Here is a 27,293-nt window from a genome sequence, read left to right as displayed (position 1 = left end):
AGGACCCTGGAATCATGCCCTCAGCCGAAGGGGCTCTGTGCTTTAGTCTTTGCGATGCTGCTGTTTGCACAAGTCACTTCAGATTCTCAAGGCTCCATCTTCCCCATCCTTAAAACGACAGCAACTGAGCTTGCAGGAGTGTCAAGCAGGTCCCAGGGGGCGGGGGAGGGGGTCTGAGTCCCTCCCTCCCCTGCTACAGCCAGAGCAGTGAATATATCCGTCTAACAGGAAGCCCTTAGTCATTGCTCTCATTTGAAGGAAGGGTTCCATGGCTGCAAAAGATTGAAATCCACAGTCCTGGAAGCTCTTGTCAGAGGCTCATCTCCTGTTTTCAGGCCAGCCGGGGAAGGCTATGGCCTCTCTTCTCCACCAGATGGCAGCAACCTGCCTGCTGCGGCAGGTGCCAAGCTTTGCCAAGTACAAGATGTTCAGAAAAAGATTTCAGGGAAGAGACTAGCAGGCTGTCAGCGCCAGCTCTGAGGATAAGTAAATAGGTCGAGGTGACCCTTTGCAGGTGACTTCCTGATATACAACCCCTGGGGCATCTGTGGCTGTAAATATACCAAGTGTCCTTCCCCAACCACCAGCCAAACTGGTGCTACACCTCTGCCAGGTGGGAGATTGCCACCCAGCTCAGCTTTACCTCTTTCTTAAACCCAGGAGGCTCCCAAGGAGCTGGGTACTGAGGTCCATCCCGGGAGCTCATCCAGTTGTTAATGAATTAATGAAACACAAGGGAGACATCAGATTCTCTTTCTGGGGCTCCAGGAGTTTCCTTCCAATTTCTCAAAACACTCATAAGGAGGAGCAAACAGACCTGCGGAAAACAAGTACTATTTCCACAAGTAGCTCCATTCGTGCATCCACCAATGATTGTTGAGTACCTACTGTTCACGGTCCTGGGATTAGAAGATGAATCAGACACAGGTCCTTTATTCAGAGCCTCCTACAACATAGTCCAAATGGCAGGTGATCGGGTCATGTGTATCTAAGTGCCTTACTTATATTGTCTTCTTCTTCCCTTCAGATTTCTCCTCCTTATTGTTTGATTTGAGTCAAAAGTTAAATGATGAAGCCATGAAATGGGGAATGAAACTGGGAATGGGGGTGATTGGAAGGAAGCCAGAGACAGCTCAAACGTTGGCCGTAAGGAGTCCCCAGAGTGGAATGAAGGACTGGTGACACTGCCCGTTACTGATGTGTACAGATCTGAAAGCAAAACATTCTTCTCATCTTCTCCCATAAATTTTCCTGGAGAATGTGTGATCTGAGCTCTACCTGCTTCATTTAGTAAATACATAGTGCCTGATTCTTTCTTTTATTTTTTTAAGACTTATTTATTTTATTTGAGAGAGTGCGAATGAGAAAGAATGAGAGAACAGAGGGAGAGGGAGAAGCATACTCCCCACTGATCAGGGAGCCTGACATGGACCTCAATCCCAGGACCCTGAGATCACGACCTGAGCTGAAGGGATATGCTTAACTGAGCCACCCAGGTGCCCCTGCCTGAATCTTTAAATTGCCTTAAAAATAATACTTAGGGACGCCTGAGTGGCTCAGTGGTTGAGCGTGTGCCTTTGGCTCAGGGCATGATCCCAGGGCTCCAGGACCAAGCCGTACATCGGGCACCTTGCATGGAGCCTGCTTCTCCTCCATCTCCCTATGTCTCTGCCTCTCTCTGTCTTTCATGAATAAATAAATAAAATCTTTAAAAATAAATAATACTTAGTGGTTCAATACCTTTTTTTAGTTGTTTATTATTATTATTATTATTATTATTATTATTATTATTAGAAATCTCTACACCCAACTTGGAGCTCAAACTCACAACGCCAAGGTGGAGATTTGCATGCTCTTGTGACAGAGCCAGCCAGGCACCCCAATCCTTTTTTATTTTAAATGATACCGAGACATCTAAATAAGAAAACAAAATGGACCAGAATTCCATTTCCCATAGGTAGTATTTTTGAAATATACAAACCTTACTAAAGAATGCAAACAGTACCAAAAGATAAATAATGAAAAGTGAAGCCTTCCCACCCTTTTCTCCCAGGTCCTCTCCTCAAAATAACCACTGTCAGGTTGCTTACATTTCTTTCCAGAAGAAAAATCATGCATTCTGTGAGCCTATATGAACATGTCCTCTGCTGTTCTAATTACACAAAAGGGATCACACTGTTTTGCACCTTGCAGTTTTCATTTATGGAAATACCTTTGGACATCTTGCCACTGTAGCACATACTAATCCACCCCATTCTTTTGAATGGCTACAGCATTTTCTCTGCTATTGATTTATCATTTTTTGTTGTCACCAGTTGGTTTTTGGAGGACTTGGTGGTGGTTTTCACGTATTTTGCTGTTGCAGACAAAACCACTGTGCATGCTGCCTGATTTTTTTAAAGGACCTGGGGATCGGTGATCTCTGTACAAGATTTCCCTAGAGGGCGGAAGAGTTGTGCCCAGGGTCCTAGGAAATAATCTTTGAGGTCAGGAGATGGTAATGCTTGAGCCCCACTCCCCCACCTCCACACACACAAGCTGTCCAGAGGCTTTGTGTTATGAATGTGTGACTCTAGCTTTTTTAGGGAAGTTATTACTCCACCTCCTGTCCCTGCTCAGCTGGCATAACTGCTACTGGGCTAGCCATCTGAAGCATGGCCACCCTGGCATACAGTCCCTTCATCTCCCGGCTGTTTGAGGGCTTGCTGGGTTGGTGGATAGGTTCCCTGGCACTCTTGGCTCACTCAGGCCAAAGTTGCTCTGCTTAGCTGGTTGCTCTGCTCAGCTGGTGTTCATGGTTGCACAGGGCTGCTCTGAGATTCACAAACAAACAGGAAGCCAGTCCACTTCCTCCTTGCTGGGGCTGGTCCCTTGTCCTTATCGCCTGTTAGCCCAGAGGGGAAGGGGCAGCTCAGGATTCACAAGGCGGCTTCCTGGCAGAGGTGACAGGGGAATTCTGGGTCCCACTGCCAGAATGGACTCCCCTTCTCCGTGCTCCTCTGTGCCCAGCTAGCTGGGACAGCCTTATTGAGTCAAATTTAAGCTCAGACCTCTCCCCTTTGGGAAGTCTTTGCTGATAAATCCCACCATGTTTGACTCCCCTACACCGCTTTGTTCTGAGATGGAGTTTAATTGAACCTGTAGTAAGCAGCAATCTAGGTGTTTGTGGTGGGAGAGTTTTCTCCCTGAAGGCAACACTGACATACTTTCTTTTGCCTTCTCCCAGTACCCGCCCAGCATGCCTCTCTCTGCCCAAGGGGGACACCCAAGAAATGTTTGTAGACCAGATGACGGACCAACTCCTGAAGGGAGGTGAGGGACAAAAGAGACGAAAAAAGGTTGCAGCCACAGCTCACAGTGGGGCCAGAAGGCTTCACTACTTGGGACCCTGGGACAGTTGAACAAGACAGAAGGGTGGGGACAGTCACCAGAGTGTGAAGCAGAGGTGTGGCCAGGACGGAGGCCAGAGATGAAAGGTGCAGATATCCTGTCTCAACAGCAAGTCCTCGAGGCCCACTAGACTCCGTGGAAAATCTGTTCCCTGATTTTCAATCAGTGGTACGTTGCACTGGGATGCTTGTTTTTAAGGAATTTTAAAACACGATCAACGTAAAAACAAGGCTGAAGCTATTTGATCCATGGCAGTGACTCAGAGCGTGCAGTAGGACACAGCAGTGCCCTGGGCCATCATTAAGACTATCGCTTACTTTAGAGAACATTAGCCGTGGGCCCAGCAGCCTGCAGTGAGTCACTGTCAGTTGTTTAAAAAAAAAAAAAAAAAAAAAAAAAACTCTGATACCAACTTGTTTAGTTACCACTGTTCTCTTTTTTAAGAAAGCTGGGTACAGAAACCCAACTTCAAAACAAACAATTACGACAAAACCCTGAAAGGCCAGTTATCTCCCCTTTGCAGTTGCTGAGGCTCCAAACAAAAGTTTCTCTGTTGAGCTCCTAGGATGCAGAGAAGCCTAAGTTGTGAGGTGAGATGGGTGGGGGCTAAGACCAGCAGGGGAGACCAGAGTGGAGAATGATTGGTGGGCCAGGCTGGGGGCAGAGGTAGGAGAACTAGGAGCACAAAGGGCTTCCTGTGGGCAGCCCCAGTGGCTCAGCGGTTTGGCACCGCCTTCAGTCCAGGGTGTGATCCTGGAGACCTGGGATCGAGTCCCATGTCGGGCTCCCTGAATGGAGCCTGCTTCTCCCTCTGCCTGTGTCTCTGCCTCTCTCTCTGTGTGTGTCTCTAATAAATAAATAAAATTTTTTAAAAAGGGGGGCGAGCTTCCTGGTAGCAGAGAGACCTTCCAGAAGTTCCGAGGGAGGCAGGGAAGGGAGAAGGAAGTTCTCAGAGTTGCATGTCCTAAGCTGAGAGAATTCCCAGAAATTCCCCTAAAGCCTCCAAAGGGCATCAGTACTGCAAGTCGCACAGGTGGCCTGGGAGATGGCTCCGGTGGCTGTGCCAGGGACGGGCGATGTTCTGGGGCTCCTTGCGCCTGGCTCAGCAACGCATGTGGTCCTCACAGCATCCCCTGGGGCTGAGCTCGGCTCCGGTGTGTCCCGTACACTTTCCAAAACCTCAACCCAACAAGCCAAGTTTGGGGTGTTTGCTCCCGAAGCTGAGGAGGGAGAGGTGGGGAAGGGGAGGGGGGCTCCAGGCCGCTGGCAGCCCGCAGCCCTGCCCGCTGAACCGGACAGTGACAGGTGAGCAGACCTCAGGCTAAAAATACCTGCTCGTGTTGTAAAGAGAAAGAACAGGAAGGAAGCGCGGGAGGCAGGAGAGACAGAGCCCCGGAGAATGAGCTGTCACTAGTGGCCGGAAGCTGAGCAGGTAGGACAGGTGGGGAACGCCCTCCAGGTGCCCGGCCGGTGGGCAGGGGAGCATCCCTGCCCGAGGGAAGGGGTGCGGTCCCGCTGAGGCCACTTTTCAGATCTCCCCAAAGAGCCCTGGCCCGGGAATGGAGCGAAGCAGACAGAGGGCCACCCCCAAGGACACCAGGGAGATAGCGGCGCCTGCCAAGTTTGCGGGGACAGACCCAGCTGAGCCCCCAGTCCTTCAGCCTTGCACGGGGCTGGAGGGCGTCCGGCCAGCCTGGGACGGGCAGCCGCTCGGTCGAGGGCAGTGAGGGCGAGCTCGTGCCAGGGCGCTGACTCTCGCCCTAGAGGTCACGGCCGGGGCTCTGGACCCAGGGGGCAGAGTTTGACTCCCGGCTGTGCCCCTTAGTGGCTGCATGATCTAGGACCGTCAGGAGGCTTCCTCATGCTTCAGTCTCCTCATCTGTAAAATGGGGACACCGGAAGTGCCAACCTTACAGTGGGCGCCGGGGTCAGGATTAAGTGAGCTAACAGACCCGAGGTGGCCAGGACAGTACCCAGGGTCAGGGGTAGGGGTTAGAATAGAAGGCAGTACAGGTGACAACGGGAATGAAGTGCCTGACCCCTCAGGTCAGTGAAACAGCCCTTGCCAGAGAGCCTGCCACTGTACCAAGCTAGGAGGGAGAGGGAAGAGGAGGGGGGGGGGAGAAAGATTTGTGCCCAAGTGTTCCAAGTGTTCAGGAACCAACAGCAGAGGGAGGATACAGACAATTAAACCATCACATTTCAGCATACACAAGAGAGTTTCGGACCGAGTGTCAAGGTGCAGAGAGATGGGAGTCATTTTCTCGGTCTTCAGTGTTTGGAAGCTTCCAGGAGTGCCAGTCTCGGAGGTTAAGGAATAGAATTCAGCAGGCAGGGCACTGGGGTGGTTCAGTGGTCGAGCATCTGCCTTCGGCTCAGGTCGTGATCCCGGAGCCCTGGGATCGAGACCCACATCAGGCTCCCCACAGGGAACTTGCTTCTCCCTCTACCTATGTCTCTGCCTCTCTCTGTGTGTCTTTCATGAATAAATAAATAAAAACTTTAAAAACAATAATAAATAAAATTTTTAAAAAAGAAGGCAGAGAAGAAAGAACATGGAAAGCTATCTCAGTAAGAGGGAACATGGTATTTGGCAGCTCCTGGGTGGTTGGCTAGGGGTGACTAGTTTGGAAGCGTCAGTGGGCCTGGCCTCGCAACACTAGGCCAAGAGTTCATAACTTTCTCCTATAAGCACGAGGCAAATGGAGAGGCTAGGAAGAGGGGAGACCCAAATCTGACTTGTGTACCTGAAAGATTTCTCTGGCAGAAAATGGGGAGGGTAAATGAAAGGAAGTGCATAGTGGCAGGGAGGCCAACCGGTTAAAGGGCCCCAGCAATGGTCCGGGCCCTTAGACATTGGACTGGTTTGTGGTTTCTAGTCTGTACAACTAAGCATTTAGTGAGGCCCTTAAGGGACATAGGGAATAAAGGGAGAGACATGGGCTTTACAAAGACAGTTTGGAATTGACCTTGAGATGGCTGAGAGACCCAGGAGTGTCCTGGAGATCATCAACCCAGTACATGCGCTGATAGAAATGAGAGGGGGATTACACAAGAGCCCCCTTCAGCTGGAGTCAAGGAAGCTTCACTGTTGTTCTAACATAGGGCTGGACACCAAGCTGTGGGCCATGTGTACCCCATGGGGTCTCCTGGGGGAAGCAAGAGGGTGTGTTGGAGAGGTGGACAAAGCTCCCTCACTGTTTATAGATCATGGTTGAAAAACTGCAGAGTATCATGATTTACATTACCTGGTTAAATGACATTATGGATTGTGTAATCTAATTTGAACTAAACCTTCACAGAATGGACCTGGGTGGGGGATTAAAAAGATTCTTGGGGGTGCTTGGGTGGCTCAGTCAGTTGAGCTGCCGACTCTTAATTTCAGCTGGGGTCTTGAGTCATGATCTTGGGTTGGGGGTGGGGTTCTGAGGTTGAGCTCCTCGCCCGCCCACCCACCCTCCACACCCGCATAGGGCTCCCCCCTGAGTCTGCTTCTCTCCCTCTCTCTCTACCCCTTCCCCTGCTGACTCTGTCTCAAATAAATGGATGAATCTTAAAAGAAAAGAGATTCCTGCAAAGAAACCTCAAGGTAAAGATCTTCCAAATTTAGCACTAGAAAAAGTGGCAAAGCTGGAGCTTTTCGCATGAGCTCTTTGTTAGCACCCATCACAATGTGAAAACGGCAAAAGTCTGATCAGGTCTGACATAAAGAGAGCCACAGAACTGTTTTGTAATTTGTAATCAGCAATTATATTGAAATGTGAACTAACCAGGGTACCTGGCTGGTTCAGACAGTAACACATGTGACTCTTGATCTCGGGGTCATGAGTTCAAGCCTTATACTGGGGCTTGCTTTAAAAAAAAAAAAAAAGAATAAAAGAAATGTGGCCTTACTCTTCTACCATTGTTAAAAACGAACCTCACCCCAAGTATACATTGTCTTGAGATACTACTGATAGTCGGCCACAAATACAACTTGTAAATAATTGAACACATACTCGGGGTGCATGCTCAAATCCTACCACTGATGAGATGTAACTTCTCAGCCCAAGAGTTTGTCATCTCACACAAGATTTGAGTTGGGCAAAAATTCTGAAGTCACACGTTTCTGTTCCCAGCATGAATTGGTCTCCTACTTTATCTGTTCTATGCATCTGCAATACTACGCATTGCATTTACCTCTTAGAACAAAGAATGCTTATATTCAAAGCATGGCCGCAATGGCTCACTTCTCTTTCATCGCCCTGGTACCTCTCTTCCTTCTGGAGGCAAAGATTAGTTGAGCTCCCTGGAGAAAAGCATTCGGTAACTACAAGGTGTGGCTGAAGTCATGTTACTATTATTAACAACACTATAGGCAGCAGAGGTGAACACCGCTCCAAGGGTTCTAACAAGGATCCAGGTGAGAGGTCTCTAAACACATCTAACCATTCATCACTCATGACCCCAGGGGGCCTTCTGATGTGTAAGTCCTATGGAGCATGGAGGTTGCAGGGGGCGGGGGGCTTCAAAAAATTGAGGCTCCCAAAGGGTGGGACTGCCCATTCTCTGAGGAAGGAAGGGCTCATTTCCTCCTGGGCAAGATGCAGGGTCACACTGGATGGGCAACTGGTCAGGGGAGAGCATCCCACAGGTCAGCCCTGGAGCCAAAGCCTTGGAGCTTATGTCTTCATGAAAGACCTGGGTGCTCACACCCCACTAGAGAGGAAGCTGGGGGGAACGCACAAGCATACCCTTTTTTATTAAAATAATTATTTTTACTCTTTCAAAGCACATTTGCGTGGGGGAAGTTAATAGGGTGGGGATGATTATCGGCTACATTTAATGTCCAACACCTTTTTACTGAGCGCGTGCCTCATGTACAAGGTGCTCTGCGAGGCACATGGGGATACAGAGCTGAATGGGACTTCAGCACGGTGATGATCCACGGGGTGAGTTAAGATATGCACGCAGACGGGGTGCATGGGCGGCGCAGTCAGTTGAGTAGCCGACTCCTGGTTTTCAGCTCAGGTTGTGATCTCTGAGTTCATGGGATCAGGTCCCATGTCTGGCTCTTCTCTCAGGTCGGTGTCTACTTGGGTTTCTCTCTCCCTTTCCCTCTGCCCCTCCCCTGCTCTCTCTTTCAAATAAATAAATAAATAAATAATAAATAATAAGGCAGCCTTGGTGGCTCAGCGGTTTAGCACCACCTTCAGCCCAGGGTGTGATCCTGGAGACCCAGGATCGAGTCCCACATTGGGTTCCCTGCATGGAGCCTGCTTCTCCCTCTGCCTGTGTCTCTGGTTCTCTCTGTGTGTCTCTCATTAATAAATAAATAAAATCTTAAAATAAATAAATAAATCTTTTTTAAAAATATGCAGGCAAGCACCACAGGAGGTGGGCACCAGAGCTTGAGAGTTTCACACAAACAGGAACCAGCGTCCCAAAGGGGGATGAGGATCAGGCGTACTCATGGAGGCAGTGAACTCTGGCTTGGGCTTTGAAGGCTAGGTGGGGGGCAGCCCGGGTGGCTCAGCAGTTTAGTGCCACCTTCAGTCCAGGGCCTGATCTTAGAGACCGGAGATAGAGTCCCTGATCTTAGAGACCAGGGATCGAGTCCCACGTCAGGCTTCCTGCATGGAGCCTGATTCTCCCTCTGTCTGTGTCTCTGCCTCTCTCTCTCTCTCCCTCTCTATCATCATGAATAAATAAAATAAAATCTTAATTTAAAAAAATTTGAGGGCAGCCCCGGTGGTGCAGCGGTTTGGCGCCGCCTGCAGCCTGAGGTGTGATCCTGGAGACCCGAGATCGAGTCCCACATCGGGCTCACTGCATGGAGCCTGCTTCTCCCTCTCCTTCTGCCTGTGTCTCTGCCTCTCTCTCTGTGTCTATGAATAAATAAATAAAATCTTTAAAAAAATAAAAAAATAAAAATAAAAATAAAAAATAAAAAAAAAATTGAAGCCTAGGTGGGGTCTGGCCAGGTGTAGATGAAGGAAATGACATTTCCCAAGGATTGGAGCCCCAAATGAAAAAGCATGGGATATGTAAAAGCAACAGTGAGTAGTTACTTCCGGCTGGCATCTTGTGGGTAAAAAAGAAGAGTGGAGCTGGAAAAGTGGATTAGAACCAGATTTTTTTAAAAGATTTTATTTATTTATTCATGAGAGACAGAGAGAGAGAGAGAGAGAGAGGCAGAGACACAAGCAGAGAGAGAAGCAGGTTCTGTGCAGGGAGCCCGATATGGGACTCGATCCCGAGACTCCAGGATCACATCCTGGGTCAAAGGCAGGCGCCAAACCGCTGAGCCACCCAGGGATCCCCTAGAACCAGATTTTAAACAGCCACACGCTAGACTATGAGATCCAGAGTTCATCTTCAGTGAGCAATGGGGGAGTCTTGGAAAGTTTTGGGGGCAGGCAAGGCAGTGAACCCAAAGAAATCAAAGCAAAGCTTGCCCATGGTCCTCTAGCGAGTCAGTCTGTGAGCCAACCAGGCCTTGAATTCAGAGTCGTATTGACACAGGCAAAGTTCCTGGACCTCTCAGTGACCAGACACGGATGGGTCTGTGGGAAAGCGCTCCGGGCCAGGCGCGGCAGGCCGCTTCTCTGGGAAAGCCCAGAGCCTGAGTTTCCGAGTAGCTGGGCGTTCTAGCCTCTGCTGGCTTAGGTCCGGTTGAGCCAAATCTTCCCATGGAACCTGGGTGGTGGATGAACCAGGGGCTGGACTGCGCTCCTTGGGAACCCAAATGGGTTGGGCTGGGAATGGCAGAGTGTGGGATCACAGCAATAAAATGAAGGGAGAGGAGCCCTTCGAATGTCGTGGGGTGTGAGGCGCACAGGGCGTGGGGCCTTGCATTCCTGGATGGTTAAGACGCCGCAGCTGATGATTATCATTATTATTCCTGCTCTGGCTTCTCCGAGCTTTCATCCTGCAGGACCCTGCCTGGCTGGCCCAGCCTCACCAGCTAGCGAGGCCTCCTGGGGCGGGGCGGGGCGGGCGGATCCTGGCTGCAAGGGAACACAACAAGACTGCAGGTTTCTTCCCCCGTGAGTTCAGGGAACTTGTTAGTGCTGAACAGCTTCCTAACCCTAGAACCATGTGCAGAATTTCCCACGGGGGAAACTGAGTCACAGAACAGGGGAACTTGACCTAGGTCTTATAGCAGAGACCCCTCCCTCCCCTCCCATCCGCTACTCAGTAGGCCATGCTTATCCTTCCCCAACTGGGGCAGATCTTGTCAGCTTGGAGGGGAGCCAGGGAAGGTGTAGATTCTAGCAAAGAGAACTGGACTGTGGCCAGGACAGCAGAGTGGGTACCCTCCTTGCCAGATGCTGCGGGCATCATGAGGTCAGGCTCTTGGTTTCGCGTCTCCCTGGAAGGTCCTGCCATATGGGTGGATCTTCCCAACCCCCTGAGGGAGGCCAGCACTGCAGACGTGCAAAATGCCCAGCGCTCTCACATCAGAGGCCATGTTCAGCATCCCAGGAGGGGAACAGTCTTGTAAAGATGGGCCAGGCCTATAGGCAGAGGGACAGACAATGGCTCAGAGACAAGGAAAGTGGTGTGTGTGTGTGTGTGATGTGTGTGTGCATGTGTGTGTGCATGTGTGTGTGTGTGTTTGCATTTGTTCACCCTAGTCTCCTGTGGTGACATGCCACTGTTTGCCAAGATGAGATCAAAGAGAGAAAGACTGGAAGAAAATGTGAATGATGACCTGATGCTTGGGTGGGGGACTGAGCGGGACCCTATAAAATGCATGGACCCAGTCTAGCAGTTGGGAGCCCCAAGAGAAGTGAGGGCGTGGCCTGAAAAGCTGCAGGCTGAGACTCAGCCTGTAGTTGCCAGAGTCACCTTCTCTGCTATTTGCTGTCCACCTAGAGAGTAGCAATCTTTGGGAACATCTTTTGGCTTAAAACAGAGGTGAGATGACACAGAAGAATAGACCATGGAATCTGGAGCCGAGATTCCTGGGGGCCTCCACAGGCTCTCAGATCCTCAGTGCCTCCCAGAGTCAGCCAACCAGCCAAGCATTGCTTTATCAAGTGTTTATTTAGCAGCTATTATGTGCAAGGCACTCTGCTTGGAGCTGTGAGTGTAGATACATTAGACATGGCCTCTGTCTGGGGTCCCTGGTTGGCTCAGTTGGAAGAGCAGGCAACTCTTGATCTCAGGGTTGTGAGTTTGAGTCTCAAGTTGGGTGTACAGATTAATAAACAAATAAACTAAAAAAAAAAAAAAAAGACATGTCCTCTGTCCTCAGGAAACTCTCTCTGGAGAAAGACAAATCTTCCCTTTTGGCTTCACCTCCACTCCACAGAATATGACACCAGAATTCCCAAGGCATCTTCTTCCTCCCTGGCCCTCCTTGGCTGTGACTGCACTGGCCTCTGCTGTTCCAACGGCCACCTCTCCACATTCACATGGGAACTGCGCTCATCTCGACACCCACCCAGCTGAACCATTCAGCTTCCAGCCACAAAAGTCAGCTCTTGAGCTTGCCACAGTGATCAGGTCACTCCAAGAGGCACTGTTCTTTGGTGACCCTACCCTCTTCCAGGCCAAATGCAGCCTGTTAAAGCCTCTACCTGTTTGCCTGCTCCTGTGGGTGACCCGAAGAACCTGCACTGGCTCCCTATTGTTTAGCAGATACAATGTGAACTTTTGGGCTCTTTCCCAAGGCCTGCCACGTGTTTCTAACTATTATTATTATTATTATTATTACCCAACAGTGTCCCTTCCCATCCCCAGCACACCAGCGTTTGCAGTACAACTCTACTTCTGAACAAGAGCGAGGAGCTCTTTAAGGGAACTATTTCCAAGTTTATAGTTGATTTATTGAGCAAACATTTACTGAACGGCAGCTGTGTACCAGGCACTGTGACAGGTACTGAGCTGGCTCTGATGTGACTAGGATGCCTCCTGCCCTGGGGGAGCCCATGAACTCTCAGGGAGGACAGACACCAATGCTGAAAGTAGAATGGGGTGTGTGTGGTCAGACTGGATGGCCACCCAGGGCCCGAGCAGTCTGGGCTGGACTTCCACGGCAGCTTCATAGATCTCTTGTACTCCGGCCTGGATTCTTCACAGAGCAGAGTGTATCTTGCTGAGGAGGGGGGAATATTCCCACAGGATGTCCACGTGGTAAGACCCCAAAAAAAAGCACCAGCCCCCATTCTGTCCCCCCACCACCCCCACTGAGAGGTGAGATCCATCCAGAAAACAACCACCTTGTTGTGTGTGAAATCCACTCTCCTCTCTTCTCTGACGGCACTGCCCATGATGGGTTGTGCTATCCTGTCTCATTTTGAAACTTGTCCATGAATGAAGGCTCTGACACCTCATGAGGTTGTTGGCTGTTGAGTCAGTGTTTAACCACTATAATTGGTAGAAACGTCTTCCAACTGTCTCACCCAGACGAGACAGACACTGCAAATTCCACCCTCTTGCTTGTCGGCCGCCCTCTGCAGAATGGAGAAAACAAGGAGTCATAAAGTGCTCCCTACTCCAAATGCTCCAGAAAATCTATAAAACCGACATAAGTAAAAAGCCTTTGGATTCGATGACTCTACTCTCTTAGTGTCAACCTCCCAGGTGGGACTGTTTCAGAGGGTCAGAAGGGCTGGGGAGGGGTGTCTGCCTGGGGCACTCTCCTGGGTGACCATTTCTCCCCACTTGGTGCCTCTGTCACCTGGGGTGATATGCAGGGTCAAGGAACTGAAATGGGCCCCAAGAATGTTGGGGGTGGGTGGGGGACCGGGCCGTGCATATAAATTGTAGTGCTAGAGGGTTCTTTTTTAGGTGTGCCCGGTAAAAGTGAAAGTGGTTGGAGGTCTATAACAAGAAAAGCAGTAGAGAAATAAAATTTTCAAATTTTATTGATGTAAATCTGTGGGAGTTTCCAAAATGGAGGAGCAACTCACTATATTGGAAAGTTTCCTTCCTTCTTTCCTTCCTTCTTTCTTCCCTCCTTTCCTTCCTTCTTTCTTCCCTCCCTCCCTCCCTCTTTCCCTCCCCCCCTTTCCCTCCGTCCCTCTCTCCCTCTCTCCTCCAGAATCCAAACCAGTGAGTTCCTACAGAAGTATGTCTTCATCCCTCTAAAGCCACATCCCAAACCCCTTCCTCTTCTGTCCTCCAGCCTCAGCCCTATCATCCTTTCAGGTGGAGCCAAAGCCTAGCATCATCCTTCATGCCATCTTTTCCCTAATCTCTGGTCAAATGCTCCTTTCTCTGAATTCTCATTTAATTCCATTAAACTCCGTAGCCTGGTATGATTACACAGCATCTCGTGCTCCCCCGCTTTTTCATGCACACGAATCTTGTCTCCTCAACCAGGTTGCAAACTTCTACAGAGCAGAGGCCGTTCCTTACGTTTTGAACTCCTTCCGAACACTGAGCACAGGGCTGGGTACGTAATAGGCCTTTATCAAGACATCCATTTGCCATTTACTTCTCATTAAACATCCGAGAATTCATACAGGGAATAGTTTCATAAGTGTAATAAATGTGAATAAGCCTTTATTTGGGTGGAGTAACCATCATATACAACATCAGAGAATTCCTGCTGGAAAGAAATTTTGTATCTGATGTGTCCATGGGAGAGCCCTCAGGTGAGTTTGGAGGCTCGGTAGGTGCATCTGACTCAGTATTCCGGAACTCAGTTACATGAATGCAGTGACTGTGGGGAAACCTTTGCTCAAGACGATACCCGACATTGGCGTGCCTATTACAGAGAAACCATGAAACCAAAGAATGTGGGAAAGGCTCCCCCAAGATCTCCAGCAACCAACACCTGGGAATTCACTTGAGAGTGAAGAGCAGGGCCATGGATGGGGTGGTGGTGGGGGGATACTATGAGGTTTGAAGCCACTGCAGCTCCTGTTCCTGTGCTGCTTGTCTCTAGATCCATTTTCCAGCTGAAGAAATCGAGACCTGGAGAAGAAGCATTTTACACTGTGGATATGATGGGACTATTATAAAACTTTGATTTGTGCCTTTTTCTTTCTTTTTTAAAAAATATTTTAATTTATTTATTTGACAAAGAAGGGAAAGAATAAGCAGGAGATTAGAGGCAGAGGGAGACGCATACTCCCCACTGAGCAGGGAATCCAATGCGGGGCTTGATCCCAGCACCCCAAGACCATGACCCGAACCAAAGGCAGACCCTCAACCGACTGAACCACTCAGGCACCCCGATTTGTGCCTTTTTCTTTTGTGAATTTGAAACACTGCCATGCCTGATTTCCTTCATTCTTCATCTCTCACTAGGAAAGGGGAGGGAAGGGGAGGAGAGGGGAAGGAAGGGGAAGGAGGGGAGGGAAGGGGAGGGAAGGGGGAGGGAAGGGGAGGGAAGGGGAGGGAAGGGGAGGCGAGGGATGGGAAGTCTCCCCCAGTGGTTGTTATCAAAGGAGAGATGTGGCTGGAGGGGTTGCAACACATCCAAGGTGCAGGTCAGGATAAAAGCTCTAGTCTCTAGGGACCTTTATTTCACATACCAGGGACCATGCGGGATGCAAAGGGAGTTCAAAGGTGAGGAGAAAGATCCCGTGCCCTCAAATGGCTTATAGTCCAGGGAGGGAAAAACAGGTCCTTTAATGGGAGTGCATATGAAATGCAGGAAAGGAGCCCCAGGAAAGGCTCCACAGAGGAGGTATTGTTTGATCTGAGACGGAAAGGATGAGAACTTTGCCAGACAAACAAGTGAGGAGCCGGTGTTCCAGGTGGAAGAAACAGCACATGCAAATGCACGGGGAGTAAGAGAGACCTTGTGAGGCTCCTAGAGAAGTTCAGCATGGAAAGCTTGGCAGGCAGAGGGTAGGGGGTGGGGGGCAGATAATCCAAAGCCCTTAAATGCCTTAGAGAGTAGCTCTCGTTTCCCTGTAAGTAATGGGGAGCTGTATTAGTTTTCTACTGCTGCTGTAACACATTACAACCAACGTAGTGGCTTAAAACAACACAGATTTATTATCCTACAGTTCTGGTGGTCACATGTTTGGCAAGGCCAAAATCAAGGTGTCGGCAGGTGGTGTTCCTTTTGGTGGCTCTAGGGGAGATCAGTTCTTGGCCTACTCATTTCTAGAAGCTGCCCACACTCCTTGGCTCATGTTCCTCTCCCATCTTCAGAGCTGGCACTCACCTCATTCGGACCCTTGCTTCCATGCCACATCTCCCTCTCTGGCTCTAATGCTCCTGTCTCTTTCTTCTAAGGACCTTGGTGATTACACTGGACCCACTAGATAATCCAGGATGAAGTCTACATCTCAGGATCCTTAACTTAACCCCACCTGCTAAGTCCATTTTGCCAAGTAAAGTACCATATTCACAGATGCCAGGAATTAGGATGTGGATATCTTTAGAATACGGACATCTTGGGTGATGGCACTGAGGGGGGCACTTGGCGGGATGAGCACTGGGTGTTATGCTATATGTTGGCAAATTGAACTCCAAAAATAAAAAATAAAAAATAAATTTAAAAAAGAATACGGACATCTTTAGGGAGCCATGGTTCTGCTTACCACAGAAACCATTGAAGAATTTTGAGAAGGCTGGGGTGACTGAATTGGGGTCTTAGGCTTCAAGGTTAAAACAGCAGGCTCAAAGGTCTAAATCTGGGCTGAATCCTGAGTCCATTGTGAAAGAATTCTGTAACCTTGGATCATTTCCTACTTCATTTCTCTCTGCCTCGGTTTTCTTATGTATAAAATGGGACTGCCTCCCACAAAAGGGCAGTAGGAAGGATTATATGGGATAATAGAAGTGAAACAGGACAGTGGAAAGCACTCAACAAATTGGGAACACCTTGGTGCTCGGTAAGTGCTAAGAATAGCGACCTGATCAAGAAAAGGCCATTCATAGTCAATGTGATGAAAAACAAAACCTAGCCCCCTAGGGGGCCCATTTCCCCCAGGACCATCTGCATGATAGGGAAGGAGGTATCCAAGCACCAGGGGATTCTCGGGACCAGAGGAAACATGCAGCTCCTCGGAATGGCACACTGCTCTGTGGAACATTGCTTCTTCCTCTCTGTTGGTATAAAGACATGAAGGATAGAGGCTCCCCTGATCTGTTCCCATTTTATGCTGGGTTTCTGTCTGGGTGTTGGATAATACTAAAGAGTTGATGACAGTTTGTCTTAAGCGTTCTTCTGTGAGATCTCTGAAATGACCATTTAGTTCTATGTGAAATATTTCTTTCCTGCCTGTTGTTGGATATGAACCTCCCAGCAGTTTACCTACAAGTAGGGTTGCCAGATAAGATATAAGACAACCGGGCAGCCCGGGTGGCTCAACGGTTTAGTGCTGCCTCGGGATCGAGTCCCACGTCGGGCTCCTTGCATGGAGCCTGCTTCTGTCTCTACCTCTCTGTGTGTGTGTGTCTCTCATGAATAAATAAATATATAAGACAACCAATTAATCTGAACTTCAGATAAACAATGATTATTTTAGTATTTAGTACTAAGTGTTAGGTACTACTTTGTTAACCAGATTATTTTGTTAACCAGAACATTCTCTTCTCAACTTCACCGTGTAACACTTTACTGTATGCTCTTTGATGCAGTCTTCAAAGTTCTGAAAGTTCTAGTACTTGCAGGTGACTTTTTCTGAAGTGGCACAGGAAAGGGAAGGAAGGCTATGGTTCTGGAAGGATAGCAAGGGTCAGGAGAATGAGGTCTCATCCCTCTTATTTCACTGTCATGAACACAGATTCTTCTGCTGCTCAACTCTGAGATTCAGACAAGCTCAGCTCCTGCTCTGGATCTCACATGTCTCCTTTATTAATGGAGAGAAAAACCTAAAGACCACCAGGATACCTTGTTTACGTATATTGAGATTATTTGTTTAAAAATGTGCTGCACAATGCAAGGTCTAATTGTCTTTGATCTTGACTAGGAGAATGATGATGACTCTCACGGTTTATGGGATGCAAATGAAAGCCTGTCTTTGGACTGGGTGCATATAATTTGAAGTACTCACTGTTATGCAAAACACATAAAATGAAATAACAGTTGAAATCTACAAAGCTGGCCATTGTTGGCACTCAGGTATGCCCAAGGGTTTGGCTCCCAGGCTCAGTCCCTTGTGACCCCCCCCCCCCCCAATGTAGGATAACCCTCCTTTTTTTACTGGCCTTGGGTCTTTGCTCTAAATTTCCCTCCTTGGTCTGTGGAGGGTAGCCACCTGGAGTCCTCCAATTTACCTTGTTTGCAGCAGAGGCTGAGCCTTGCCACTAGTTAGGGCTTCACAGATGGTCACTGGTCACTTCCAGGTCACTTCCTGGTCATCCCCAGGTCACTCTCCACTGTCAGACACTATTCAACCTGATGCTCTCAGGGAGGGCTTGAGTTTTCACATCAGGGGTACCTGGGTGGCTCAGTGGTTGAGCCTTCGGCTCAGGTCATGATCCCGGGGTCCTGGGATCGAGTTTTCACATCAAAGTTGGTTAGGCATTTCTGGTGACTGAGTTCTACATTTCTGTACTCATCCCGTTTAAATACCATTTCTAAATAAATGCAAAAACTTATTAAAGTTCATGAAGCCCTAAAGAACCTTGGATTTTCTCCCTTTGTAAATGAACTAACCTGTCCAGCCAGTGGCAACAGGCCCAACAGTGCAAAGATTGTGTCCTCTTGGATTCCCATTACTTCCAGAAAAAGGTGGCCCGAGGGGCCAGGGAATTAATGACTTAATGCCTACAAAGCTCTAGGAACAACTTGCTGCAGATAAGGTCTCATTATCGTTAATTGTTATTATTATTGTTATTATTGTTATTAACTCAACTCATAGAAAAGTTGCCACAGCTTTGTTAACCACCTCAGGTCAGGGGTTTAATTAATACTTCCTCTGAATGCCAGAGGCCCCAGGCTCCATGTTCCCGCCCCCACATCCGGGCCCTACCTCCTCGGAGCTCCACCCACAGGGTCCTCTCCACCCCCAGTCTTCCTAGTCCTTACCCGAGCAGGTCTGTCTTGCTTCGCTCCTGCCAACAGCTCCTCCCCCGCATCCCGTACCAGCCCCAAACACCCTCCTGCCCCTTGACTGCCCCTCCCCATCATCTCACATACATCCTTGAACCTTGTCTTCCCTTTCCGCAGTTCCCTAGCCACTCACACACACTTCTTTTGGTACCCAAACAGTTCTCGAGATTTTTGAGGGTTATGAAAGTTAAGAGAGGGTCCCCTGACTCACAGCCCCCTCCCCCAACTTCCCCCTTTGCAGCCCTCATTTCCTGCACCGCGTCCTGGGTCTCCCATCCCACCTCCGTGAGAACCTCAGGATTGTACCTCAGGTGGTGAGGCCGGTTGGGTGGGTTGGCTGGTTTAGGGTTACAGAGCTTGGCACTAACTCACAGCCCAGTACAGCTGCCTTCTTTAATTAATTAATTCCAATTTTTAAAAAACCATCACTTCAATTGGACCTCAGTGCATGCCTCTGGGGCACATGTCACATCAATTACAGACAATAATTAAGCTGCCTAAAAGAATCCGAGAGCCTCTTTAAAGACTCAAACACAATTCGGACCTAACTACCTTAGATCACAGTGCTGGAGACAGACCCTGAGGCAGAACCCCCAGGGGAGGAATTGGGCTGCTATAGTTCCAGATAGGAGGATGTTCTCCCGCTGGGGTTCCTGCCCTCAGCTGCCCACATTCCGTAACCTAAGTCCTCTCTGCCTTGGCTTAAATACGTGGAAGTTAAGCTGTTGCAGGTGAGGTGGTGGTGGCCTTGCTTCTCTGGGATCATACCAATGCCCCTCAAATTCCAAGTCCCCCTCTGCGCTGTCCTAACAGGCTGTCTTGCTTGGATAAAGATGAATCTCAGGCCTTCTAACAATAGGATGGGCACTGAGTGGATCTGTCCTTTTTCCAACAGTAGAGATGGTAGAGGCAGACTGAATGGAAGCTTTTGCTTTAGGAAAAGGTTTGAAGATGTCACTTAAGGGCAGAGATAATTTCATAGTAATGATTCTTGAGTCCCACCTTGTGTGACACTTGGTATATGTTCCGGGAAAGCTGACACAATGTGGAAGACAAAGAGCCAAAAGAATGAAAGAGCCTGCAGCACTACTACAGTACTTTTTCATATGCAAACCAAGTTAGGATAGGACGAGCCTAAGACTTTAGCCTCATTAACATTGCCCTTTCTAACAAGAAATTAAAAAAAAAAAAAAAAGTAGACCAAGTAAACATAGCTTTCCTGATCTATTTAACTCACTTATTTACTGGCATATGTGAATTGACTGTGAATAATTTTGTCCCTTCATGTTTGCTTGAATTGTGGCTGTCCATTGGAGTCCAAACTTCCAGAGAGCAGAGATCACATCTGTTCTGTTCATTTTGCTTTGTATGGTATCCAGCAAAGGGCTGCAGCACAGTGTCATAAGTCCAGGACTTGGATCCTGGAGACCCAAGTTTTAGTTCTGGCCATGTGACCCTTAAAATCCAGGCCTCGTTATTATTTGCTGTTAGAAAGAAAGAAAGAGAAAGAAGAAAGAAAAAGAAAGAAAGAAAAGAAAAGAAAAGAGAAAGAAAATGGGCAGGGGGTGCCTGGGTGGCTCAGTCAGCTGAGAATCCAACTTTCTTTTTTTTTTTTAAGATTTTATTTATTTATTCATGAGAGAGAGACAGAGACATAGGCAGAAAGAGAAGCAGGCTCCATGCAGGGAGCCTGATGCAGGACTCAAGACTCAATCCCGGGGCAGCCGGGGGGGGGGGGGGGGGGGGGGGGTGGGGGGTGGGGGGGGGGGGGGGGGGGGGGCTAGCGGTTTAGCGCTGCCTTCAGCCCAGGGCATCATCCTGGAGACTCAGGATCAAGTCCCACTTCAGGCTCCCTGCATGGAGCCTGCTTCTCCCTCCGCTTATGCCTCTGCCTTTCTCTCTCTCTCTCTCTCTCTCTCTCTCTCTCTCTCAAATAAATAAATAAATAAATAAATAAAATCTTAAAGAAAAAAAAAAAAGACTCAATCCCCGAACCCCAGATCACGAACTGGGCTGAAGGCAGACGCTCAACTGCTGAGCCACCCAGGCATCCTGAGAATCCAACTCTTGATTTTGGCTCAGGTCACGATCTCAGGGTTGTGGGATAGAGCCCCGAATCAGGCTCCAAGCTCTGCACGGAGTCTGCTTAAGGATTCTCTCTCTCTCCCAGGCCCCTCCTCTGCTCACTTTTTCTCTATCAAATAAATAAAGTCTGTTTTTTTTTTTTTAATGGAAACATCATTTTCTGCCCTTCCTACCTACCAGCATTGAGGGAAGGATGAAATGAGGTAATGTAGACTAAAGATTTGTAGAAATTGTCACATGAACATGGCTTTTAAAGAATTATAAAATGCATTTTGATGTACAGAGACCATAGCTGTAGAGGGCTATGAGCCAAATGATGGCCCAGGCCATGCTGCAGCTGAAACCAGGCTTTGACCAAAGGGACACTGGCTATCCCAATAGCCTCCCTCATCTCTATCCCCAACCAAAACAGCTGCATTCATGGATCTGGACTTTAGGGTGTCTTCTCTTTTTCTTCTAGGACATCCTGGCATTTATTTTGCTTCTTCACTAGAATTCAAGCAGGGGTGGTAGGAAGTGAGGGGGCACAGAGTGAAAGTGCCTTGAAAGTGAATCCCTTTAAGATTGGACATAAACATACATACACACTGCATGAGGGCACGTATGCATGCAAGCCCTATGGCAGAAAAGCCAAAAGTCCAGCTTTCTGAGCTATCTATAAACACCATCACTTAGAGAAAAAGTGGATAAAGCAGGAGAGTCCAGGCCAGCTTTATCTATTCTGTAAAGGGGGCAGTTTCTTGTAGGAAGGGCTAAACAATAGGAACTGGATAGTGATTCTTAGCAAAGGAGTGGTATTGCAAGATATTAGCAAACAAAGTCAACTTTCTAGAATAGAATCCTAGGTATCAGACCTGGAAGACTCTAAAAGCCGGATAATCCCATCTTTTTTTTTTACAAAGTGTAAAAGGTAAAGGGATTTGAGCAAAGGTTGCAGCACTGCAAGTATGAGAACCTATGAGCCCATGGCCAGGGCCCCCACCCCCAGTCTAGTGTACAGGGACTGGGTTATATTAATGAGGTGACAGGGAGCCACAGCCACTACCCCTGTTTAAATACAGGTGGTAAAAACTATCACTAACAGTGGGTTTACTCCTGCAAGTTTGGGGAGTGAGGAAATGCAGTGAGCAGGGAGCTTGTATCAGACCATCCAAGAACCATATATGTATACTGCTATTTAAATGAAATCTTTGAAGGTTTTCAGAACTGTCAAAGTGTGCAGAACTTTATACTAAAACTTTTTATTTAGGGGCACCTGGGTGGCTCAGTGGTTGAGCATCTGCCTTTGGCTCCGGTGGTGGTCCCAGGGTCCTGGGAACAAGTCTTGCAGGGAGCCTGCTTCTCTCTCTATGCCAATGTCTCTGCCTCTGTGTGTCTCTCATGAGTAAATAAATAAAATCTTTAAAAGCACATTTTTTAAATAAAACTTGTTTATTTATTTATGTATTTGAATATAGTTGACAATGTTACACTAGTTTCAGGTATACAACATAGCAATTCAGCTTCTCTCTACCTTATACTGTGCTCACCATGAGTGTAGCTAGCATCTGTCACCATACAATCCTATTTACAGCATCATTGACTATATTCCCTATGCTGTGACTTTTATTCCTGTGACTTATTCATTCCATAAACAGAAGCCTATATCTCCTACTTCCCTCCCTCCATCTTGCTCAAGCCCGCATTTCTTTCCCTCTGGTTACCATCAGTTTGTTCTCTGAATTTTTGGTCTGATTCTACTTTTTGTTTGTTTATTCATTTGTTTTGATTTTAGATTCTACTTCTAAGTGATATTATATGGTATTTGTCTTTCTCTGACTTAGTTTACTCGGCATAATACCCTAGGTTCCCACTTGTTATAAATGGCAAGATCTCATCCCTTTTATGGTTGAGTAATATTCCTCTGTGTGTGTGTGTGCGTGTGTGTGTATACTAAAACTTTTTTTAAGAAATGGCTTCTACTGGGTTTTGTCCACTGCCTTAATGAAGAAATTAGTGAAAAACAATCCAAGGCCAGAATACCGGGGATGACTGAAGCCTGATCTTACATCCAGTAAGGCCAGGTGTGGGTGCTAAATGTTGCTTGCAATGACTGTCAGGTGTCGTGCCAGCAGCTAAAGAAGAGAGACTTGGGATTAGCAGTCTGGCTGAGGGCAAATGCCCTCTTCTTATGACATGTCAAATGAGGACACTGATTGGCAGCCCCCTTCTGTGGGTAAACGCATGAAAAGGGAGAGTTGAGGGAAACAGAGGAACTGAGATATCCTTACCAGCCCTGTGGCCCAAGGCCTTCCAAAGTACTGGTCACCAAAGCTTCAGATACACAAGGGCAAGTCCTAGGGTCCTGGAGAGAAGAAAAGGGGGGAAAAACATGAAAGAAAGGAGATAAAAATGTAGAATTGAACATTAAAATTATTCTCTATCACATGCCAAGGCTACCTGTTTTTACCCACAGGAATATGTAGCAGTCTTTCAGTCAAACCCTCCATTGTTTTCTGGGTTGAGTGGTTGACTGAGCCATTTAACATTCCTTGGCCCAAATTTCCTTCATTGGGAATAATACCTGCCCTGCCTGCCTCACAGGGTTGTTGGAAGATCTCATGAGATAATGGACATAACCTCCCTGCAGAAATCATAAAGCACTCGTCAGGTGGAAGGTAATAATATTACTATTCTAATTACTAGGAGCCCTTCAGAGGGTTGGCCTGTGGGTGTAGAGTCATAGATACCTGGAAGGTTACCTTGCTTCTTTAGCCATAGCTCTGCACACTGGTCTGCCTGTCAGGGCAGAGTAGGGAATGGATTAAATGTCCTAAAAGCACAAAGAGGCGAAACTACCTCTCAGTCAGATGTTTTGGGCTCACCAGTCCCTGTGGAGGCCAAGTAGTTCTTTCTTACATTAAATCTAAGTCTTACTTTTAAAAAAATTTTTTTTTTACTTATTTATTTAAGTAATCTCTATACCCAAGGTGGGGCTCAAACTTACAACCCTGAGATCAAGGGCCGCGTTCTCTACCAACTGGGCCAGCCAGGCACCCCTAAGTCTTTCTTTTTATTACTTATGTATGCTTATTTCCTCCTGCTCTGCCTGAATATTTCTCTCTACCTGCTGAATTATGATGTCACTTTTAGTGTTTATCCACCGAAGACACTCACTATTGAGGAACACAACCCAAAGGTGCCAAATTACACTCCCTGGAGTGTGGAGTCCAAGTATAATAAAGACCGAGCATCTGTTTTCGGAAGGGGCCAAGGACAGAGCTAGCTAGCCCTGGAACCCTTCTGTGTATCAAGTTCCAATCTCTTCCCTAACCCTATCCCAGATTCAGGTCATCTTACTTGCTACAGGGATTTTTTTAAGGGAGGGGGAGGAGTGGCTATTTTAGAGAAGTAGCCGCATCTGTATTGAAAAGGTGTAGAGAGGTAGGTCTTAAGACAGAGATATTTGTTAAGGGTGCTGCTAATAATGGAAAGAGGATGAGGAGTTCCAATGGAGAGAAGATTTAGGGAACATCAGGGAAGTATGGTTTATGGTGGGAGAGGGTCATGCTGACCCTCCAAGTTGCTGTCTTGGGTCCTCTCCACCCCCCTAAGGCCTTCACCTTGCCTGCCTCACTTCCCCTCTCTGTACTCCAAGCACTTGCAATTATGGACACCCTCTCTTGGCTTGGAACTCGGACAAATGCTACCTTGTTAGCTAATAGTACCATTAATTATATTAATGATTAATAGCTAATTAGTCATAATGCTGTAATACTTTCAATGGAGGGTTCCTTTCTTGCAGCAGCTCAATGTCTCAAGCACACACACATATCCCCTTTCCTATTCCTGGCCACAGAACAAACGCGGCTCTAAATTTGTTTTTCTGATCACTCTGGCAATCTCTAAATTTCTCTAGTTTTTATTAGCTGTTCCATTTCCCCGGCGGATGACCCCCCCCCCACACACACACACACACACTCCTGCTTCTCTTTTGCTTCCTTCATTTCTGCCTTCTGTCACTCACCCTACCCTCCAGCACCAGAGGCCACAGTCAAGATTTTTTTTTACATTTCGCTTCATAAGCCGAAGAAGGCTCCTCTGCTTCTAAGTCTCACTCGGGCCCACTTTCCTACTTCGTCCCCCCCTTTTTCACTTCACCTTGCCTTAATCCTACCCCGCCCCTACTTCGGGGAGGCTCGCACCCTCCGCCCCAGGCTCCCTCCCACTCGGCGTCTTGGCTTCCTTTCAGCAACCACGCCCCCAGACCCAGGGCGAGCGGCGCGCACGCGCAGTGCACGCCTTTACCTGGGCGCTCGGCAGTGGGCGGAGTGGGGGAGGGCGGGGGTGGAGCGGGAGTCGGCGGTTATCTGGGCGGCGGGGCGCTCACATTGTGGCAGCGGGGAGAAAAGGTGCGCCGGGGCCGGCCCGAGGGGCTGCGCATGCGCGCCGCCGCGCCCAGCGGCCGGGATGCCAGGGGGGCGGGCGGAGGGAGGTGTCGGCTCCCCGTTGGGCGGGGGGGGGACGCGGGGGGGCGGGCGAGGGACGCGGGCGCGCGCGCGCTCTCGCCGCCGCTCGCCCTCCCTCCCTGCCCCCGGCTCCGCACTCACAAGCACACACGCACACCCCCTCCCCTGCCTCCCTGCCTCCCTCCCTCCCTCCCCGCGCGCCGCCCGCCCGCCCCGCCGGCCCCGCTCGCCCTCGCGCGCTCGGAAGGGAGTCGCGAGACGTCGGAGCGGCGGCCACGTAGCGCTGCGGCGGCGGCGGCGGCGGCGGCGGCGGCGGCGGCCGAGGCCGGGTCTGCGGAGCGGCCCTGAGGACAGACGTTGGGCGGGGGGGAGGGGCCGGCCCGGCCGGCGGTTGTTACTCGAGCGCCGCGGCTGCAGGCCCCCCGCCGCAGGGATGGACCGCCGAGGCGGCGGTCGGGGCGGCGGAGGCGGAGGCGGCCGGCCAGGGTGAGTAGAAGCCCCTGCCCCCCACGCACACGCCACAGTCGCGGCTGCGCCCCTTGCAGCAGCCCTTCCTCCCCGCTGCCCGCCGGGCCGGCCGGGGCTCGGGCGCCGGGTTAACCCTTCGCCGAGGCAGCTGCGTGCACTAGGCCGGAGCAGCCCCCATCCGGCGGGGAGGCCCGGGGCGCTGCGCTCCTCTGGCCGCGAGCTCGGGCCGGGGGCGCCCGCTTGTGCCTCCCCATCCCGGACCCAGGCGGGCTCCAGTTTTGCCGAGAGCCCGCTCGCCTCGAGACACGAGGGGAGGCTGGGGTTGACTGGGTTAGCGGGCCGAGGGAGGCTTTGCACCGGTCCTCCTGCGAGCATTCCCCTGCCCTGCAGCTGGCGGCTTGCACCCTTTGCCTCCCCGGCCCTGCGGTTGCGCCCAAACCTCCAACCCCTGGGAGTATTGTGCTGCCTGAGATAAAATGCATCCAGTGTACACCCGCCCAACACTCACCCCAGAGGGTAATGCAGACCTTTCTCCACCCCCCACCTTCTCCTCCCCTCCAATCAGACTCTACTTAAGATTCTTAGATGGGAAACACTAAAGGTAGTGACACCCCCGTTACATCTGCACATAACATGTTCATTGTAGAGGGATGTCTCCTGTACAAATGATAAATGCCCCTGCCTCATCCTCGAAGTCTTGTCTGCACGATTTGAGATCCCATATGCTCTTCTTTGAAGAGGGCCAGTCTTTGATCACATTTAGTACATCCCTCCCCCACAACACACACACACTTCCTGATTGCCAGAGCAGCCCCTGTCATTGCGGATCCATTGTCAGGAATGGCTTGTGCCAATCAAAGGAATGTGCTTTTGCTTTTGGGGAAGGGTTCTTTCCATAACCATGTTCTCAGGATGGCCCTGCGTGAGTCTGTCTTTGATTATCCCCATGTTCAAGCATCGTTATCATAGTGTTTTCCTGATCTGCATCTCCCGTGTACCCTCAGTAATACCTGAGTGGTGCTTTTTTTTCCTCAGTTGATTAGATACATAATGGTGTGTGGGCATTTCATTTATTTTGTTGTAATATTTAACTTCGATCGTCAAGACATAGTAAATAAATAGGGTAATGTTTTGGGAAGAAGGTGTATTTTTTTTTTTTTTTCTTCTAGAGATGGCCAGGCCTGTATTGTTCTGGGAATGGCAACTAGCACATGCTTTGTTGACAACATGTGTCTGCTCAAGGAATGAAGAGCTGCTGTGGCTGGCATGTGTGTGTGTGCGCTGAATGCAGGGGATGTTCCCGCGTAGGGCTGATTTGAGAGTGGTCAACTGCACTGTGATGGTTAGGACTGGCAGGCAGGTTGATTGCCCGTATCAGGACTGTGCACATGTATTCGGATAGGGACTACCTTTAGTGTAATTTTGTTGAAAATGTTCACCTCTGAGTTTTAGTGATTCTGGAAATGTCTCCTTCAGTGGTTCCTAACCTTTCTTTGGGATTATGGAAGCCTTTAGGGTCCTCTTAGTGAGGACACATCATTTTGTATGCAGTTATACCCCTCTTGAAGCTAGTCCTGGGACATCAGGTTGAGATCCATATTATGCAAAAGTGAAAGGAAACTTGAGTTTTGTTTCTTAAGGATTGGCATTACAGTACTTTGAGCAGTAAGCAACAAAGTAGATTATATGTATCGTTCCTTGTGTTTTGTTCTTTGATTACAGCAGGTTAGGTATTTGTAAGGTATCATTCCCTGTCTTCCTATAAAAAGGAGATGTATGTGAGAATTTCAGAAAAGGTTAAAACTGGAGTCAAAATAATTTGTCTGAATTTGACCAGTTGATGATATATGTTCCTTGCACTGTATTCTAAATGTAGCAAATTTCAACAGCAAAGTCAATGGTCTGTTTCATGATGCCTATCCATAATGTGTTGATTGAGGTTGATTTGA

General features: G+C 48.9%; 1 protein-coding gene and 1 long non-coding RNA gene across 4 annotated transcripts in view; one reads left to right on the top strand and one right to left on the bottom strand.

Annotated features, from left to right (window-relative positions):
- Positions 1–12,184: 12,184 nt before the first annotated feature.
- On the bottom strand, positions 12,185–24,856 carry LOC112655415 (uncharacterized). The gene is made up of 3 exons (XR_003133657.3): positions 24,716–24,856; positions 22,699–22,772; positions 12,185–12,833 (listed from the first exon to the last, which is right to left on the bottom strand). It is a non-coding gene; the product is annotated as an uncharacterized LOC112655415 (long non-coding RNA).
- Positions 24,857–25,207: 351 nt separating this feature from the next.
- The window catches only part of ZNF652 (zinc finger protein 652), a 62,297-nt gene continuing 60,211 nt past the window's right edge, over positions 25,208–27,293 (top strand). For 2 of the 3 annotated variants that reach the window (XM_025439609.3, XM_035720603.2), the window contains exon 1: positions 25,208–25,362. The gene's annotated coding sequence lies outside the window, so the exon portion shown is untranslated. The remainder of the gene's footprint in view (positions 25,363–27,293) is intronic. The other variant, XM_049114786.1, reaches the window with a different exon arrangement.

Source organism: Canis lupus, chromosome 9 (assembly GCF_003254725.2).
Source record: "Canis lupus dingo isolate Sandy chromosome 9, ASM325472v2, whole genome shotgun sequence".
Classification (NCBI taxonomy): Eukaryota; Metazoa; Chordata; class Mammalia; order Carnivora; family Canidae; genus Canis; species Canis lupus.
The sequence above is the reverse complement of the archived record's forward strand: the minus strand, read 5'-3'. Positions and strand labels throughout refer to the sequence as shown.